This window comes from Rutilus rutilus (assembly GCF_951802725.1).
Source record: "Rutilus rutilus genome assembly, chromosome: 10".
In the NCBI taxonomy this organism is placed as follows: Eukaryota; Metazoa; Chordata; class Actinopteri; order Cypriniformes; family Leuciscidae; genus Rutilus; species Rutilus rutilus.
Window position 1 is genome coordinate 8,426,052 of NC_140215.1, and position 14,106 is coordinate 8,440,157.

Genomic DNA, 14,106 nt, shown 5'->3' on the forward strand with positions numbered 1-14,106 from the left:
TCTCCTCGCGTCACGCCATGTGACCCGCTGACACACTCCCATATTGTTGGGGGTTGGGTGCAAAAGCAGGCAGGAGCATGGTAGGAGAACCTGACCAAAGCCTCATGCCATAGTGACACTCAGCGGATTATGTCTAAATAAAGCCTCAGCACTGCATGAATCACTCTGCTACTGATCCCACTGCTCAATGAGAAAGGGAGTGAGAGAGAGAGACTAAGAAAGCAATGTAAAAAAAAAAAAAAAAAAAAAAAAAAAAAATCGAGGGAGCGGGAATGTGAAGTGGAGAAGGCGTTCATCACTGGAGTGCCATGGCTTAGCCTAAGAGGCTTGAATAATCAGTGGTTAAGCTGTCAGCCCTGCTCTTGCACCTACCGTGTGCTACAAACTCCTGTGCGCTTTTAATCAAACAAAAACGATGAGATCCAGCCATGCTGCCAAGACAGCGCTATAAGACAGGCCTCAAAGTCTCTTTAAGACTTATCCTGACATATTATATTCCCTGCAATGAACAGGCACCATATGGCAGATATTTTCTCAAGTCTCTGACGTCAAGACTACACCGAGTCTCAAGTCTTTGAGGTGAGGCGAACAGTTTTCTTTTACAGGTTAGTTGTATAAACCTTTTTGAAGGGCAAGCAATTTAGCATATTTTGCTCATCTCTAATTTGGAGTTCAAGCCAAGTCTCAAATCCCTTTGGTAAACATTTTCTATACAATACAGGTTAGTTTAATAAACTTTATTTAAACTTTAATTAATTCATTATGTCGCTCAGTTGAGTCTAGGCCTCAAGTCCAAAGTTTTCAAGTACAGTGTAAAGTTTGAGTGTCAAGTCTTTGAATAAGAGTCCCTTACAGAGTGTTCTATAAAGTTTTTACAACAGCAAGGATGGCCCACTATAATAACATTAATATTAAAGCGCCCCTGAAGTCAATAATTGTATCCCTTAAAACTCATCCTTGAACAACAAAATTGCATTTTTAAGCGTTTTTCCTGTAAAAAATAAATAAATACAATTATTTATGCCCTAAAATAGATTGAATGTAACACTACAACCTTGATTAATTCAGTATACGCAGAACCATGAATATGCAAATTAGCCCCGTCTCCACTGACGTCACACTAAAAATCAGCGTCCTTAGAAACGCGGAGAAAGGCATATAGTTCAGCATAACGTCGTAATATACCTCTTATACATAATGCACCCGCTATATTGCTAAATGTTCACAATTATTCCAATCAAAAGAAAAATATAGCGGGATAACCTAGCTTCTCTCCCCTGCTTTGCAGATAATGATATGCTAAAGCCCGCCGGCACGTTGAAGTGATTGGCTACAAAGTAGTTTGAAACATAAGAAAAACAAGTGATTGCAAACCACATTTTTGAGACTGTCTTTAGATCACTGCAGTTTTAAGGAGAAAATACTCAGCAATGATGGTGACTTATGATTTTGCACATGGTTTGTCTTAAAGCATATTAAATACACCACATACTATAAACAACATTAAAAACTTTAATGTTTATTTTTATTTTTTTATTTTTTTGTTCATAAAATTATTTTAATAACAACAACAATAACACTAACACTAAAAATGTAAAATATTATTATTAAATGTAATAATAATGATATATTAGTAGTAGTAACAGTAATCATTGTATTATTATTATTGTTATTAATAATAATAATAATAATAATATACTTTGGTTTTTAAAACATTTTTACTTAAATGTTATCAAATTAGGGGAAAAAGCAATGCTTATTCATTAAACTTTTCCAGAACATCTCGACTGAGAGATGTGATTTGATCACTGGAAACAAATATTTAAAAAAATAAATAAAAAAATCGATCAAATACAGGGAAAAAAAATTTTTTCCAGAACATCTCCGCTACATCACTGGAAACAATCAATCAATAAATCAATCAATTAATCAAAAATATATATGAAGACCTCTGATGCAAAAGCCTCTAAAAGCCACCTCTGTCAAAAATGAGATAATAATATTGAGTGAATGCTCTCCACACATAGTATACGTTCATCAAACACTTTCACTTCAAACACACTAGTTCCCAGCCTCAGCCCATTCAGAAATGCCAGTACTTTGGTAGAAACCTATACATACGAGCCTGATAAAATTAAACAAAAACTTAAGACAGACTTAGAGGCTTCTGCATCTGAAGTCTTCATATATATTTACTTATATATATATAAATTCTAGCAAATAAAAATATATTGCTAAAAAAAGGGGGCAAAAAAAAAGGATAATTCCTCTGTGGTGGATCAGTAAGAAAATCCATATTGTTGAGCCCTGGATTTTATATTGGGATTCCAATTTAAGTCTCAAGTCAAGGGTCTGAATCTAAGTTGAGTCTCATAATTAATTTGCAACATCCACAACTCCAAATCCAAGTCTCAGAGCAGAGTTCCTTCCTCTGCCATCTGGAAACAGAGAACAGCACAAGGTAACTATGTGCATTCGGTGTATAGCTTGGACTCCATGACTGATTAAATTGGTTCACTGACAGATTAACAACAGGATGACCTGACTTAATCAAACAGCCAGCCGCATCAGTAGCTTACATGTTTTCAGACGAGCCTGCAATGTTTCCCTAACCTTTTCCAGAACATCTTCTTCACTACATCACTGGAAACAATAAAAATAGCCGCGCCATCCAGCCAAGCATTAAGAACGACGGCGGCGGGTGGTCCAGGGCCGGTTCGACTCACTCCCACCCCCCTCCAGCTTCCTGGGTCCTGATTGATCTCACGGCCCATCGGCGGGTTAAATTACACCGCAGAGTGGCTTTGCGGAGAGACAAAGGGCCCAGGATTTCACAGGCCATAATTCTTTCCGGGCCTTAACTTTGAAAAGGTGCAGCATTCAATTTCAGCCCTCGGCAACACTTTGCATTCGCTTATGAGTTATGACACAGCCATGACGTTTTTAACTTACTATACGGCCATGCTGAGGAGGACCTGCGTTCCAATCAGGCCGAATGGAGGATGGGGGGAAAAAACATTCTCTGTCAGCACCGAGTATCAGTAATAGCGACATGTAATACAGTAAATAAAAGTGGCCCATCTTCTGGCTGAAGCTAAAGACGAGTTGGCTTCTTTCCACTTGCCGAAAGCATTGAAGTAATGTCGGAAATTAAATGATTTACATGTACATTCATGTTTGGATCTCAGTCCAAAATGACATCCAGGCTCCCATAGTTTCCTGGCACATAGGGAATGGAGAGGAAGCCCAGGGAATGGCAGAGGCCTTTTGATACTGCAACTCTGCCGAACCAGCAACTCGGAAGCCAGGACAGCATGAGATCCGGAGAAAAAAAAACAAAAAACAGCCAAAGCACAAAAAGACCAGCTGCTTCGAGATCATGGGCGTCAGCGAAAAAAAAAAAAAAAGTCTTGTTAGAGAGAATATAATGCAACTTGTCTGGCAAGTAATAGCTTATCCCAAAACTCCATGCATCCGTTTAATGCTGATGAAAATATACAGTGAGGTAAATATGCAACTGAAACTAATCTAAAGTGCTTTAAGAGATATAAGTCTTCATCGATGACATTTGCAATTTACTCTAGCTTAAGAATCTGCCCATATTTATAATTATACTATATGTGATAAGCACAGCTTTCCAAGCCAACAGCTAAAAAAGGCACCATGCTAAAATGTAAATCCGGATTGCCTGACAGGAACATTTCAAAACACTCAGACTGTCAGTAAAACAACCTCCAAATCTAAGAACATACCAGATCTAAAAGTCACAGCTCTTTATTTGTCAAGCATTAAGGCACGTCTCACTTCTCAGGAGGTACCGCTGTTTGTGCAATAATTTAGAAATAATATAAAATCAGTAATATGAAACCGCTGAAGGGCAGCTAAAAGTCAATGGCAACGTCATTTCAATTTCCTTTCTAAAATGCAAAAAGTTGCGATAGTCTGTTCAGTGAATTTCTCGAATAGCATAAGATATGCTATTTGCATCTTAGGATTGGATGTGATCCACTTTACAAGGACTGCAGGACACGAGATGCTGTGTAACTTAACAATGTCAAGTTAAATAAAGTAAGGCAAAATCCTTCAGACCTTCTATGTTCCTATAACACTTCTGTGTTGATTGAAGATCCGTTTTTGTTTGAACAATCATTGCTGCTTTATTCCACGTTTGGAAACAAGCCAACAAGGCGGCAAAGGAATAATGGTGTTAATTAAGACACCTGTTCTTCTGTGAATTTACTCATTGCTTCCAATAACCCCAGATAATAATAAATGCTCTACATTTCAAAATTGCTTAATAAAGAGAATATATAAAGGTATGCTGTGCTTGTAAACAGTCAGTAGTGCTGTTAATCAAATTGATTGGAAATGTCTTTACTATTGGCCAACTGTTAAAGTCCAGGAGACAAGTTCAAGATCTGTCAAACCATGGGCCGGTATTGATGTTTGCACCACTTCAATCTCACACAGCACCCATTCACATCAAAGCACTGAACTGGATGAAGACCTAAGCAGTTTTTGTCTGCTGTGCTCTGTAGAATTAGACCTGAATCATACTCTAAGCAAGTATATTAACGCTAATGCTTCTAGCTACTTGATTTCACACATGAGTGCATCCTGGATTGCAAGTCCAAACTTCAACGGTCAGTTTTCTCCTTCAGGTCAACCACTGTCATGACATAGCAATAGTTTCTTACAGAATTGTGTTAAACAACTTTTTGTCTTCTCTCTATTCTGATAGTAAGACGATTAAAAATACAGTTTAAAGGAATAGTTTTTCCCCAAAAATGTAATTCTGTCATTATTTTCTCAAACCTGTATGACTTCCTTATGTGGAGCACAAAAGAAGATCTGAAGAACGTTGGTCATCAAAGTTTTCATTACCACTGTCTTTCTATTGTAAAAACACAGATATTTCTCAAAATATCTTTTGTGCTCCACAGAGGAAAGACAGGCACACAGGTTTGGAACATCATGAGGGTGAGTAAATGACGACCTATGGGTACTGAAATGTATTTCTGCCAAATTTGCTCAAATATAGATGTTAAAGGTGGAAGGTGTAATTTCCACGACACTAATGTCAACAAACATTTTGTTTTAAAAGCTTCCGAAAACAAAAGTTAAAAGTTTGACGTTTACACTTTTTCAAAGAAATCAAACTACCAATAGCTTACCATAGGTATTTTAGCATAAATATATATATATATTTTTTTGTATTTTCAAAAATGTATAAACTATCTACAGCAGAGCACAAAACTTAAAACATGTCGACCAAGCATTTGTGTGGTGCATGGAGTATGTTTCTGGCCTTACTGACCATGTTTGAATACCTTGTTTGAATCAGTCAGTCCAGTAGTAACATCATGACATTGGTAATCCTAGAGCTGCAAAACCATCTGTAAGTTTACTTGAAACGCTTCAGCACTGAAGAATTCTGACACACAGAAAATAAAACTGCTGCAGGGGTCAAGGACAACACAGAGGAAACGTGTGAAGCTAAAGTACACACTGGGTTTGTGGCACGGAGCATCGGTTTTCCAGCATAGCCGGTGGGCATTACATCGCTTCAGATAAAGTCTTAGATAGAAGAAGTGGTAAGCACTCTGTGTGAACTGAGTTTGGGCTCGAAAACAGTGACCTCACAGATTCTAATCCCTCATCTCTCTTTGCACGCTTCCCTCTGAGAGGAACTGCCAGAGGGGAAAACTTGAAAGCTAAAGAGAGTGAGGGAGGGTGTGCGTGAGAAAGAGCGTGTGTGAGAAACAGAGACGAAATGACATGCGAAGAGGAAAGAGTGTACAATCAGAAAAAAAAAGCACAACAAAGTCATATTTAGGTGCTGGCTTACCTGCACACAGTTCACAAGATGGGACGGTGAAGTGAGGATAGTCAAAGGGGTTGTGGGAGGAGGGTCCGGGCGGGTTGATCCAGCCGCTGACGGGTGGTCCGGGAGGGAGGAAGGAAGGATGGAGTGACAGGGAGCAGGGAGACGGGGAGGCCAGAGGGGGGATATGAAGCACTAGTCCTCTGTCTTTCTCTCTTTATCCCTCTGGCACAGAGGCATAGAGGCAGACACCAGTACCTGCAGCCACTCAAATAATAGGAGAGAAAAGAGTGCTCACATCCACACACGCTCCAGCACAGAGAGGAAAGAGAGAACGCCCCTCCCACTCCCTTCCAGCACCCAATCGCACACAGACTTCACCGGCAACGAATAGGAGGGCAGGCAGCCGGTGCCATGCCCTAGCCAATAAGTGCAATTGCTCATATCCAGTTGGAATAATTAGTCCGAGAGCAGCTTCCCTTCTGAAGGACAGAGAAACGGGCACACTTAACCAATAAGTGTGATTTAAGACCGCATCCGACATTAGAGTAATTAGATTGTGCCGCACTTAACCTAGCAGAATAACGTTGCATGCTCCACTGCAGAACTGGCAGAGGCGCAGGCTACACGGGAAGGGCTTTGGAAAGGTGCAATGATGTTAAGTAGGCAGAAATAATGCTTATATATAGGAAAAGGATTAGGAACTCTAACCACTGTGATCAATGTGTATTATTTTCGCATTGTGACACTTCCAGGCTTTCAGGTGCAGCAAAAAAAAAAAAAAGTAACTATCATGTCATGCACAAGAAATTTTTAATGTTGGGTAAACGAATTATGAATTATGAATTCCTGTGTTTTTAATTAATTTGTTCTTGTTATGCATATTGTCACATACTGTAAACTTGTTGATATATATATATATATATATACCATTTTTTAATGAAACGGATACTTTAGTTCAGCAAGGACGCTTTTGTTTGATCACAATTTATAGTAAAAAAAATATTACAAAAGGTTTCTATTTCAAATAAATGCTGTTCTTTTCAACTGTCTAGTATTTAAAGAGTCCTGGAAAAAAATATCATAGTTTCTACGAAAATATTAAGCAGCAACATTGATAATAAGTAATCATGAGCTCCAAATCCCCATACTATAATGATTTCTGAAGGATCATGTGACACTGAAGAATGGAGTAATGATGCTCAGCTTTGCCATCACAGTAATAAATTACACCTTAAAACAAACTAAAATAGTTTTTTTATTTTTTATTGCAATTATTTTTACTGTATTTTTGATCAAATAAATGCAGCCTAGGTAAGCATAAGAGACTTCTTTAAGAAAAAAAATCTTACAGACCCTAAACTTCTGAACAGTTGTGTAGTTCCTATATTTATTTAGTGCTGGGCAACGATTAATTGCAATTAATCGCTTCCAAAATAAAAGTCTGTGATTACATAATATATGTGTGTGTACTGTGTGTAATTATTTTTTATATATAAATACGCATGTATATATTTCAGATTTTTTATTTATTTAAATATAAAATATTGATTTATATATATATATATATATATAAATTATTTATAATAATAAATAATAATATATTAATATATATACAGTATATATATATGAAAATATTTCTTAAATATATATTCATATGTGTGTATTTATACAAAATAATTATACACAGTACACACACACACACAAATATTATGTAAACACAAACTTTTATTTTGGATGTGATTAATCGTTGCCCAGCACTAATTTATATATTATGTAAATAATAAAATAAAATAAAATAAAATAAAATAAAATAAAATAAAATAAAATAAAATAAAATAAAATAAAATAAAATAAAATAAAATAAAATAAAATAAAGATGACAGTACATTTTTACTTGGCTATAAAAAAATATGCCCTCTTAAAAGCCACCCTGTGGCGGCAAATATAGTCTATTAATCAAAAATATAATTTCTGACTTTATACTTTCTCTGCATAATATCAAAATCAAAGGCTGCATTTACACTTGGCATTAACATGCGATCACCGTGATCCGAGCAAACAAGTCGGATCATAAGCCAATCAGGACACGGTGCGTTTACACCTGTCCACATCAAGTGGCTTCTGTATCTGCATAACAGTTCGGATCTCGCAAAAGAAAAAAAAGGATGGCTCCAGTGCAAAGTTGACCTGAAGGGGTGGGTTTTCTTTTTAAAACAGTTTTCAGTCGGGGGACATTTTACAAAGCTTGCAAAATGAGTAGGATGGCTGCAAGTAGGCCTATAATAATGTGGATAGATGCCGTAATGGAAACGGTACAGAGAAACGTATGGGTCCGAGAACGTTGCCAGCTGTGGTGGGGAAAATGCGTGTTCTTTACAGAAAAGCAATGGTTCTGCAACCTTCGGGTGTGAAGGCAAACATTTCAGTATATTTGCGATGTACTTCACACTCGACTGTATCGCAAAACCACACAGCTACGTGCAGCAATTCCTGTGGAGAAAAGAGTTGCTGTAGCCCTGGATATCCATCGGATAACATTCCGATGAGAAGCGCGTTTACACTTGTCTTTTCAATGTGTATGTGGACAACATCCGGATACAGGTCGCATGTTAATGCCAAGTGTAAACGCAGCCAAAGAGCCGGAATGGAACTCATTTCATAAAGACCTTTTTGTGTTTTCCAGATCAATATTCTGGCTCAGGTCTAGGCTTGAGAAATGATCAATGGCGAACTGTTAGAATGAAGAATGAAAAGCACATTGGACAGAACTATACCCTTCACAGCAGGAAGGACCGATGTGGGGACAAGAGACTTAATAATGTCCTATTAATAACTGCAAAAAAGGGACCACTACATGCTTTCAGGATGTCAGGATGGTGCTCAAAGTGGCGAAACTTCTCTTAGCACCCAATTCTACTGCCATCAAGCGACAAGGCATTATTCAGGGTCAGGGCTCCCAAGCCGTTCTCACTTTCTCAGAAGAACACGCACTTCTGCTCAGTGAATCTTACGCAGCGGTGAAATCGATGCACCTATCGATACCGTGCATCATAACATGAGCCGATATGCAAAGCATGAGCAAGCACAAACCTATGATGATTCAGCAGGGGTTCCAAACACAGCCCTCCCAGATATCAGCGTGTCAGTATTTACGAGTAAAGCAGCTTAAGCATGAAGCTGACAGCGACGGTGAAATGTGCTATAGACTCTGGCACGCTACAGAGCGTAGGGTTTCCTCCAAGAGGACTGGGTGGGAGAGGAGGGCCCATAAAAAATGCATGAGCAACAGGAGGAGATGTCACATCAGATATGTTTCCAGCTGCAGAGATGCCGGTGTGTGGAGACCCTTAAGAGTGAAAGGTACAAGTTAACTCCGGTATAAGAGGAGAGAAGTAAGGGGAAAAAGCACTTAACTTCCACAGCTAAACCTGCCAAAACCATTTCTGCGATTTGCCAGCAATAACAGAGATTTAGACATAAATCCATTGATGCACAAAAGATTTAATGGCTTACGTATGGCTTGATGTGTAAATATCCACAATCGCTATAAAAAAAACGAGCATTTATTCAGCCTGTATGGCTGTCATCACACTTACTGCCCCAGTGATTTACATTTAGTCTGAGACACAGATCTGTTTCATTATAAACGCATTTACAACAATTGGGTTTTGAGAGCATGGCATACCACTGCCTTAGTCTACAATTTCAGAAAAGATATCTCATCAAATATTCATTAATTCTGGGGTACAATCATGCTTTAAATGTCATGCTTAGCAGGGGAGATGGGCTCCGCTTAGGCAAGAGGATTTATAACATGTGGCACTTATAAGTGGATGTCATTATACTGGGGTTTGAGGTCTTTAAACAGTGACTGATAATAAAAACAAACAAATGTATTCATCAAGCACAAATAAATTGAGGTTTTGTTGTTTAAAATAGAGCAAATAATTAGTTATCGGCCTGTGACATTTTATATATATAAATGGTTTAAATCCTACTCATAGGAAAAAAACGTGCCTGTGGAGAAATTTCTACATTTACATTTATATGCATTTAGTAGAGGCTTTTATCCAAAGTTTGGATATCCAAAGTGTTACTGTACATTGAAGATTTTCAAAGAGAAATGTCCAGTGAGTTGTGCTAAAAACCGGGCAAACAGATGAACAGCGGATCCTGTCGCTGTAGTTCAGAAATCTCCAGGGAGTGCACGGCACTAAAAGGGTTAATGCGTTTGAAAAAGCTTATCACCTACAATAAACCCTACACTAAACCTAAACAATAGTGCCAACAAATGCAAATGTGAGATAAAAACGCATTTGCTCAACCAACCATGCCAGTTTAGCCTGCTTCTAAAAGTCTTTAATCTGTTTTATCGTGACTCGTATCCGAATATTGAGCAAGTGCAATGATGTACTAGGTGAGCTACCAAGCAAGTTTACTATATCAGAAAAGCCATAGTAAAGATATAGCTGATTGTGTGATGCAAACTTTAAAATGTATTTTAATATGTATTTACCATGCAAAAGTGTTATAACATAGTATTTTGAAAAGAATCAAAAATAAGTCTTTATTGACTGATTATCTGGCCTATAATCATAATTTGTGTGAACACAAATAAACGTTGTGGTGTTTTACTGCAACTAGTGTTCATTTCAGCTGGAAACTGCAATTGTATAGGTACGTTTTTATAAGGTACACTCAAAAAGAAAAGCCTGTTTTTAGGATTTGCTCATTACAGTTGTATAGTACAATTCCATCAAATTGAATTAAATCATCCATATATATTATTCAAATTATGAATTAAGAGTTTTGAATGAGTAAAAGAAACTAGAGGATTAATAGAACATTTTGTATACATCTTAATGGAACAAGGGAATGGACCATTTCAGTTTATGTGATTCGTATTTAACAAAAAAAGATTGCATTTATGAATACAAATCATGAATAGTAATAGTACAATTAACTCAAATCATCTCAAAAGATGAGGGGAAATTTGATTCTTAATGACATGACTGCTTTAATGATGTATTTAAAATACATTTTCATGGTCGGTAAAAATATTTATGGATTGTAAATCGTCTCAGTTAATTTTGGAGCCTGCTCATATGGTTTAGTAAACTTCAAGATCTGTAGATTGCAATGACTATGATATCATTGCTAGTTCAATAAATAAGCCAATATTTTGCTTGACATCATAATGAGTAATAGGGGCTATCATATTTCCATAGTCATTCGTCTGACGTCTCATTTAAGCTGCATCTCATTGACAGTTTTGGCAGCTTCATATGCAGAGACGAGAGAGCAAGATAGTAAATGAAGCAGCAGCATAAGCCACCTCCATAAAACTAACAGCGTTCATCGGTAGAGCATCTTCATTTCAGTGACTCACAAAGACAGCATAAACACAGCACGTCTAACAGACATGGCTTTGCCTCCGCTACCAATGTAATTAAAGCCAACATCTTGTCCCGCTCTCGTATCATTACCGTCTGTAGACCATTTGGATGAGCTTTGTTATTACTTACTTGCTGCTAAATATAGATTTCCTGTGCCAGCGCTAGAGATTGCAGTCAGCTGCAGATTGTTCTTCGTGTTTGCAGTCACAAAGACTAACGTGGATACTATATAGACAGGGGTTCAACAAGCTCTTTTGTATCTGTCACCCTTTTTTTTTTTTGTGTGTGTGTGGAGGGTGGGGGGGTGGGGGGTTACTATCAAAGGCTAATTACAATGAAATGAAAAGAATGTCAAGGTTTATATTTAAATATTCTAGTGCTGTATTAACAAGTAAGCTTATACTAAAAGTAAATGCATGAGTACATGTATATAATAGCAATTTTCCAGATTTTAGAATAATGGTCTAAAATGAATACATTATTTTAAAATAAAAGTCCAGGCAAAAGTATTAAATAACGTGCATGGATGTATAAGAATTAGGTAGTGAACAAACTTCATGAGGTGCAGCTTTTCTTTCACTATACAGTCCAAAACATCCATAAAAAAATGTATTAAAATGTTTGTAAAGAAATTCATATAGGTACAATATATATTTATCTACAAAAGCATTCCATCTTAAACCTGTAGATCAAAAGGTTTTTAAGGTTATGACTAATGAGAAACATTCATTTAATCACGTTGTTTTAAACTGTGAAAAGTAAAACTAGGGCTAGTTGTCAGGTAAGGTATACGTTTTACATTGCTGTAGTCATACACCTTTTATTCTCTAAGATACAAAATGTTATTGAAGAACATTTAAAATATTTTTGCCCAGGACAATAATGCCCAGGACAGGGCATGATGTCACTGCTCATGGGGTAAGTTGTCACCCAACATAAGCTTTTCCACATAATTTGTAAAACAATTGTCAACAAAATAATTAATGAAAATGTAAAATGTAACATTGAAAAGTATCAAAGCAGGCCAACAAATATTGTAATTAATAAATTGCAAAATATTGGGCAACATTTTGTCTCAAACTTGACAACTTACCCCAGCCTTACATTTAGAATAAATAGGACATTTTACTTTTGATGAACTATGTATTTGAAAACAACACACAAACCCAGAGCTAGAAAAGATACGCATTTGTGTAACTGGATTTTTTAACCTTATAGTGTATACGACGTAATGAAGTAGCCTAGGCTAGAGAGGGGGTAAAATCTCTGCGTGGCATGGGGAGCTGCCACTCGACCTGTCACTCAACCCGTCACCACTAGGGGCAGCTGCCACTTGACCCGTCGCCGTTATATGCGCCTGCCTCGGGACCTTACACAATATATAAGGTGTTTTTTAAACAAAATGCAGCACGTATCCCCTGTAGCTAGCGGGCAAGAACGGTACGCACAATAGGTCAATTTTCACTATTATCTAAATGCCTTACAGCTACTACCAGACACTCCGATTGATGCATATGATCAAATAGACAGTTAGACATGCATCCCGCATTTACTTCCACTCTTACTTAGCCTACCCATTTGCCACCTTACTTTATATTTTTTCCACCGTTTTAATCTGGAGCGCGAGTCTTGACACCTACTAAGCGCCAGCCACAACTTAGCGTCGCGCCTGCCTCAAGATCTCTCACTGTTTACATGTATCAGACACTCAATTTGATGCACATGTGCAAACAGACAGTGCAATCCTGCTCTTATTTGCCATCTCATCTTACATTTTATCCGCTCTTTTTGTTCATAATGGAGCGCGCGTCACGTCACCCAAGCTTCACGCCTGCCTCAAGAGAGATCTTGAGGGAGGCGCGACGCTAAGTTCTGGCTGGCGTGACGCTTATAGGTGACGTGACGCGCACTCCATTATTGTGGTATATTGAAATACATGTATGAACAGTAGGTGTCACTAAGGTACCAGTTGCCTAGTAGGACATGAATGCCACGAAGAAGTGTTGCTAGAAAGTTGCAATAAAAAGTACAGTATATAGATAAACGTAGAGTTCTCTGAAGTTTATTACTGTGAAATATACAACACTTATGGACAAAAAGAGGGAATAAAATGTAAGATAAGATAGCAAATAAGAGCAGCATTTTACTGTCTGTTTGCACATGTGCATCAATCGGAGTGTCTGGTAGGCTACATGTAAACAGTGAGAGATCTTGAGGCAGGTGCGACGCATAGTAGGTGTCAAGAATAAATAAGAGTATAAGTAAACGCGGGATGCATGTCTGATTGTGCATACCGTTCTTGCCCGCTAGTTACAGGGGATACAAGCTGCAATTTTGTTTAAAAAACACCTTATATATTGTGTAAGGTCCTGAGGCAGGCGCATATAACGGTGACGGGTCCCGAGGCAGGCGCATATATTGGTGACGGGTCCCAAGGCAGGCGCATATAACGATGACAGGTCCCGAGGCAGTCGCATATATCCGTGACGGTCCGAGGCAGGCGCATATGTCCGTGACAGTCCGAGGCAGGCGCATATGTCCGTGACGGTCCGGAGGCAGGCCCATATAACAGTGACGGGTCGAGTGGCAGCTGCCCCTAGCGGTGACGGGTTGAGTGACAGGTCGAGTGGCAGCTCCCCCTGCCACGCAGAGAATATACAGTAGCGGCGCTAGGGCGGGGCTATAGCCCTGTCAGAAATTTGCTTAGCACCGGTGCAACCCCCCAAGGATTTCCTAATGATTTTCCTGTTTTGTTTTTGTTTTTGTTTTAAATCATTAAAAACCTAAACCAAAAATGAATATTGTAAAAATGTGTAGCCTCTGAATAAACAATTGTCTTAATGGGTGATGGGTCAATTAGGCTGCACTCACGTACGGCGTGCG

At 38.1% G+C, this 14,106-nt stretch overlaps 1 protein-coding gene across 9 annotated transcripts in view; it reads right to left on the reverse strand.

The window, feature by feature from the left end:
* Positions 1 to 6,142, reverse strand: part of pcbp3 (poly(rC) binding protein 3) — a 63,281-nt gene extending 57,139 nt beyond the window's left edge. For 8 of the 9 annotated variants that reach the window (XM_084422088.1, XM_084422087.1, XM_084422094.1 and 5 more), the window contains exon 1: positions 5,849 to 6,142. The gene's annotated coding sequence lies outside the window, so the exon portion shown is untranslated. The remainder of the gene's footprint in view (positions 1 to 5,848) is intronic. The other variant, XM_084422096.1, reaches the window with a different exon arrangement.
* Between the last annotated feature and the right edge of the window lie 7,964 nt (positions 6,143 to 14,106).